Source organism: Erythranthe guttata, chromosome 13 (genome assembly GCF_056151865.1).
Source record: "Erythranthe guttata isolate IM_541 chromosome 13, IM_541, whole genome shotgun sequence".
Taxonomy (NCBI): Eukaryota; Viridiplantae; Streptophyta; class Magnoliopsida; order Lamiales; family Phrymaceae; genus Erythranthe; species Erythranthe guttata.
The window spans coordinates 103,997-111,240 of NC_142545.1; the positions used below are offsets into that span (position 1 = coordinate 103,997).

The 7,244-nt window shown below is 38.2% G+C and overlaps 1 non-coding gene across 1 annotated transcript; it reads right to left on the reverse strand.

The window, feature by feature from the left end:
• Positions 1-4,074: 4,074 nt before the first annotated feature.
• LOC148765550 (small nucleolar RNA Z247) lies at positions 4,075-4,203 on the reverse strand. The gene has a single exon (XR_016029451.1). It is a non-coding gene; the product is annotated as a small nucleolar RNA Z247 (small nucleolar RNA).
• Positions 4,204-7,244: the final 3,041 nt, after the last annotated feature.

Sequence of the window (7,244 nt, forward strand, 5' to 3'; positions counted from 1 at the left end):
TTTCTACTCAGCTCCTTATCAATTAGCTACTGATAGTATCTCCTTATTAGTATTGATTACTGTAGGAAATACTATACTGAAGAGTATAAGTGCAGAAATGGAAGAACAGAGTATTGAGGAAGAGAAAAATAATATGAATAATATCAGTTTAGTCTTCCAACTGTTTCACACCAGAGATTCCACACAAAAAATTACACCATACACCACCAGAGTACCAACTGAGAGAATAAGAGAGAAGAATAATTTCTTACGTTTCATTATTGCAGACTAGATATATATAATTAACATAGTGCAATCTATTCAAAACATATTCTAACTAATGATAATCCTAATGATACACCAAAGAGATTACAAAAGATTACGTAAGATTAAAATCAATTAAAATAATAATATTGATCTAGTTTCCTAAATATCTCTAGCACCCCCTCGCAAGATGGAGCTCCGCGAGGAGACGCCAATCTTGGTTTTTAAGAGAAGAAAGCGTGCCCTATCATCCCCCCGCAAGATGGAGCTCCGTGAGGAGACGCCAATCTTGGTTTTTAAGAGAAGAAAGCGTGCCCTGGGGAGTGGTTTGGTAAGTGCATCGGCCAATTGATCATTAGAGGAGACATGAGTAACACGTAAAGCCCCATTTTGAACTTGCTTTCGGATAAAATAATAGTCCAAATCCACATGTTTCATTATAAATGAAAAACAAGATTAGAGCACAAATGTGTGGAACCGACATTGTCACAATAAATAGCAGGTGGTCGAGATGGTTGGACACCGAGTTCACGAAGTAAAGAAGTAAGCCAACTCAATTTCGCGGCGGTAGAGGCAACTGAGCGATATTCTGCTTCGGTAGATGAGCGTGTAACAGTTCTTTGCTTCTTGGAACTCCAAGAGATAGGATTTCGACCTAGATAAACAATATAGGCACTAGTCGAAGTGAAATCGTCTTTGTTGCCAGCCCAATCTGAATCAGAGAATGCATGAAGAGACAATGAGAACTGCGATGAACGGTAATGCCATGATCCACCGTACAACATAAATATCGTAGTAGGCGCTTAACTGCATTCCAGTGGTCACTAGTTGGGCGATGCATAAATTGAGAAAGCTTATTTACCACAAAGGCAATATCCGGACGAGTAAGTAACAAGTATTGGAGACTACCAACAATAGTTCGATATTCTGAAGGATCGGAGAGTGCAACACCTGAATGCAGGGAAAGTGGTGGAGTGGTGGCGAGGGGAGTGAGTACTGGTTTCGCCTCGGTCGTTTTAGTTTTCGCAAGAATGTCTAAAGTGTACATGCGTTGAGACAGAAGTAACCCATTCGGATGGGAGATGACTTCAACACCAAGAAAATATGTTAATGCACCAAGATCCTTAATAGAAAATCGAGCAGCTAAGAGGGAGATAAATTTGTTCACTACTGCGGGATTGTCTCCAGTAACGATTATGTCGTCAACATAAACCAATAGATATAACCGTACATTGCATGTGGTAAAAATAAATAGAGACGTATCGGCGTGAGAGTTGATAAATCCAGAGCTAACAAGGAATTGGCGCAGTTCATGATACCAAGCACGAGGTGCTTGCTTGAGGCCATAGATCGCTTTGCACAACTTACAGACGTGGTGAGGATTATCTCCATCAATAAAACCCTGTGGTTGTGCCATGTAAACAATTTCGGTGATAGTGCCTTACATGAATGCATTATTCACATCCAAATGCCGAAGCGACCACCCTCGGCTGACAGCAAGACACAAGATAATGCTAACAGTGGTTGGTTTGACAACATGAATGAAGGTATCGTAATAGTCCACACCAGGGCGCTGATGAAATCCTTTAGCAATTAGTCTGGCTTTGTACCTATCAACATAACCATCAGGCAATCGCTTGATTTGAAATATCCACTTACACCCAACCAAATTTTGAGTTGGATCAGAGGGAACGAGTTCCCAATTGCCATTTCGAACAAGGGCATCATACTCTTCTGACACAGCCTGTCTCGATTTATGATTTTTGATGGCTTGAGAAACAGAGGTTGGTTCAATATCAGAGTTGTTTAATTGGACAGTTAGGTTAAGTTTTTGAGCAGGTTTATGAATGTTGTTTTTGGATCTGGTAATAATGACTCGAGGTGTAGTGATTGGGTCAGAATGTAGAGGTTCATTTGGCTCTGTGGAGGAGATATTTGGGTTCGATTGTTGTGGTGGAGGAACGGGTTCTATTGGGGAGGGTGAGTCGGGGTCGAGGGGAACAGTGGTGGTGTTTGGTACAGCTGGTGGTGCGTTGATCGATGTCACAGAGGCAGCAGAGGCCGAGTCCGAGGATGATGCGCCAATGACCGGTAGAGAGATAAATGATGGAAGCCACTGAAGAGAATTCTCATATGTGGGACGTGGAAGTTGAGACTGAATTGACGAAAAAGGAAATAGCGACTCAACAAACTTGACATGACGAGACGTGTGGATTTTGTTAGTGGATGGGTCAAGACATAAGTAAGCACTTTGTGTTAAAGAATACCCAAGGAAGACACACGGGGCAGACCTAGGTGCGATTTTATGCGGAGAGTAAGGACGAAGCCATGGGTAACACAAACACCCGAATACCCTAAGTTTAGAATAGTTAGGTGGAGATTGAAGTAGAACATCATAGGGGGACCAGAGATGAAGGGTATGAGTGGGTAACCGGTTAATCAAATAAACAGCAGTAGCAAATGCAGTGGACCAATATGTAAGTGGCATAGACGCATGAGAGAGTAGAGAGAGACCCGTTTCGGCAATATGACGATGACGGCGTTCAGCATACCCATTGTGTTCAGGGGTATGAGGAGGGGATGTGAGATGTGAAATGCCATGTGTGGCCAAATAGTGAGAAAGTGCTTTGTATTCCCCCCCCCCCCCCCCCCCCCCCCCGTTATCAGAGTAAAGGGTAATGATTTTTCGATTAAAGATTTTTTCCACAATGGCCTTGAACCGGGTAAACACAACCAAAACATCTGATTTTCGCTTGAGTGGATAAAACCAAATGTATTTTGTAAAATGATCGACAAAAATAATATAATATTTGAAACCATCAAAGGAGTGTACTAGTGATGTCCAAACATCAGAGAAAATAATTTGTAAGGGAGAGTTTGAGACAAGTGAAGAACTAGAAAATGGAAGTTTGTGACTTTTATTGCATTGGCAGGCATCACAATTAAATGACAAAGGTAAATGACCCGACAATTCTAACTTAGACTTCGCTATAATATGCTTAAGAATTGAAATAGATGGATGACCTAGTCTATGGTGCCAATCGGACGAAGTGGTCTTAAAACTTGAAAATGCTACTAGTGGAGAAGAGGAACTTGAAGGAACCAGCCATTCATACACACCATCCTTAGAGCGGCCCTGTAGAAGTATTTTCCTTGTGCGAAGATCCTTCACATAAAAGAATAAGGTAAAAGTTCAATGGAAGAATTATTGTTACGGTAGAATTGAGAAATTGAAATTAAATTATTTTTCATATTCGGCACACATAGGACATTATGTAGTGAAAATTTGGAAGTAGGTGTAGAGAAAGATATAGAACCAGTATGTGTAATAGGGAGACCCGTGCCATCTCCAATCATAATGTCGTCAGAGCCAACATAAGGAGTATGAAGAGAGAGATTGCCCAGATCTGTGGTGACATGATGTGATGCGCCGCTATCAAGAAGCCAATCGGGAGGAGTACCAGTAGATTGGTTGGTTGCGACGTGTGCACGAGGTTGCCATGGTTGAGTTGGTGCTCGATTTGACCATTGAGTTTGCGGACACGATGTTGAATAGGATGGAGAGACAGTGACCAACCGGAATAAAGGGCAATGTTGGACTGTGTGACCTTGTGCACGACAACCTTGGCATTTGCCAAGACAAGGACGAGTGGGAGGCCTATGTGCTGGAGATGCAGGTGCATGTTAATAGCCGGATGAAGTGGACTGCCACGATGATCTCTTGAAGTTGGAACGAGAGACTCCATTGTTGTTGTTGTGGTGAGCAACATTTGCAGTAGCGGGTAGTGGTGATGTGGATGGTTGATGAATCCGCAAGGACAATTCCTTAGTGATCAATTTTTCGTGAAGTTCGTCAAACGTGATTGGTGTTTCACGACCTTCAATAATGTCAACAATAGGCTTATATTCATCATCAAGTCCGTCAAGAATTTTCTCAATGAGATCTTCATGATCCATGGGTTTGCCGAGAGCAGTCAATTCATCAGCCCTATTTTTGATGAATTGCATGTAAGTAGTAATTGTTTCAGAGCCTTTTACAGTAATTTTGATTTGGTCTTTGATCTGTTTAATATGACCACGAGAGGGGCGAGCATAAGTGTGTCCAAATGTGGTCCAAGCTTCATATGTAGTTTGCGCTTGTTGAATAAGTGGAACGAGAGGTGGAGTAAGAGAGCCAACCAAGGCCCCAAAAATCAATTTATTTTGGCGAATCCATGTTGAGAAGTCGGGATTCGGTATAGTCAGATTATCTTTCTGAATCGTTGATGATGGACATAGATGTGAGCCATCAATAAATTTTTATAGGTCGTAACCTATGAGTGTTGGAATAATTATAACAATCAGCGTTAATAATTAAATAAGAATTACACTTACTTGGAAGTAGAAATTAACCGGAAATATGAAGAACGAAAAATCGACTGAGGCTTGCAAAAGCATTGTCCTTAAGACAATATTTTCGGGCTGTCTACGGTGCAACAGTCACTCCCGATAGTCTCCCAAGATACAACAGTCGGATACTTCGATATTTGCACAAATTCGAAGCCCACGGCGAACTAGAAACGTAGGAACGAAATTTTGACAGAAGAGTTTTAGGAAGAAATTCACAAACGTCTTATTATCTCTTGTGCAAAACTGATCAGGTTTTGTCTTATTTATAGAAATTTAAGAGTCCTTTTGTGAAGGGATATGTTGTTTCGAAAAGAGTTATTTCATAAATAGATGTGTTGTTTGGAAAAAAACCCATTCATTCCAAACATGCACCTATTTGAAATACCCTAATTATTTTATTCAATTAAAAATTCCAACAATCCCCCACATGAATAAAATTATTCTTCCAACCTCATCTCATGAGACCATATTGTCAAAAAATTCTTTTAGGAATAGTACGGCATCGCGATAGGTGAAATATTTCATCTTGAACCTTCCCTAGTTAAAGTTTATCGGATTTACTTAGCCAATCAGTGAATTATTTCATCTTGAACTGTCGGCTGTTTGTGTAAACCAAGACAATAAACTTAACACCGTACTAAACACGTGTGTTTCAAGTTCTCGGTTGTGTTCATTTCGGCCCTGAACATTCTCGGGTTCTGCGAGTGCTTTAGAGAATTTAAGCCTTTATAAGAATTCTCAACGAGCCGACCCAGCTCACACTAACATAGGTGACCGCATCTATAAAGAGTATCCTACTATACCCCACTTGTACTTGACAAGATATCGACGTCATTAAAAGCAATAGCTTAACCTTTTTAAACGTCGTAGGTTGCACTTATTGCATCATAGGAATAAGATGGAGTTAAAACTCCTAAGTGCTACGATTGTTTAAGTTACACAGAACTGGGTGTCCTATTGAACTTGGTCCGTGGGATCTCCAGTCGCCAAGTTAGGTTTCCGTATAAGGTAACTTAGTTATTTAGGCTTTAGACATATTCCCCTCGATGCACATTTAACTCTCTCACTAGATAAACCTTTAGTAAATGGATCCGCTAGGTTATCTTTGGATTTCACAAAATCAATGAAATATATTCCATTAGAGAGTAAATGCCTCATAAAATTATGTCTATGACAAATATGTCTAGACTTACATTTTAAATTTATGAGCTCCATGCATGCATTGTTGATTGATTATCTTTAAATCGAAAATTCAATTGCATAAGTATATCCCTCAAAGACATATATTAACATATTTAACTTATAGTTAAGCACCTTCACATTTTGATGTATTTGTAGTCAACTTTGTCATTCCATAAACTCCTTATGATAGATATCATTTTTCATTTTTCTCGTGTGGAATTAATTACACTTAATATGTGATTACACATATAAAAATCCCCCCCACAAGTTCTCCGGTAAACTTAAATCGAAAGCATACGAAGCATTCTCATTAATAGCTTCATTTTTGCCAATAACAACCACATTAACCTTAACTAGGTCATTACACAAGCAGTCTTATGAGTGCCTGCTCTTTGAATTGAAGATCACACAATAAAGCAACGCCATAATTTGCCACTATGCAAAATAAATATTCTTGAACTTGATTTTTTGCTTTATCATCACCCTTTAAAGGTGTTACCTTTGAAATCATCTATATTAGATGTTCACTCAAATATTTTTAACAAATGAATCATAAATGTTTAAACCGCAATTATTTAAACAAATGGTTAATTTATGAAATTCTTTACTCAACATATCAATAAAGTGAAACTATTTTCACAAAATAGTAACTACACATTTAACAAAACTTTTGTACAAAACACACTAGATCCACGCGGACTTTATAAAACCAAAAAACATGGTGAATATAGAAAAATCAGATTTACGTAAATCTTATATAAATTCAATAACTTCACTCATATGTATTGAAAATTATAATTAGGTTTTCCGCATACGTTACCAACTGTAAATAGCCAAATTATGTGTACAATGTTCACAAAGAGACACATAGTTTGGTAAATAGACATTTATGTAAAACTAGTGTCGGTTGTTTTCCTCAAACTCAAACTGATTTATTTATTTATTTATTTTTATTTAAAAAAAAATCCATAACAAAAAGACACAACAATAACTTAAACAAAATAATTAATGATTATCTTATTTCAACAAATACTTAATGTCACAAGCATGTGGCCACTTGCCAGATGTCTTATAAACATAATTGAGCGTTAGCAACTAGATTCTATATGAAGGTCTCCACCCAAGTGAAATTATTATTCAACCTAGCTAATAATTTACCGTAATTTCTCACAAGGCATAGCATAATTTACTTGAACATGGATTTTTCTACGCAAAAGGAAAAACCAAATTCTGTGCAGACTTCCAATATAAAACATGATATACGCAGAAAGTTTAAAACTAGAAACAAAATATTGTCTTAAGATTGTTGGAATAATTATAACAATCAACGTAAATAATTAAATAAGAATTACACTTATTTGGAAGTAGAAATTAACCGGAAATATGAAGAACGAAAAATCGACTGAGGCTTGCAAAAGCATTGTCCTTAA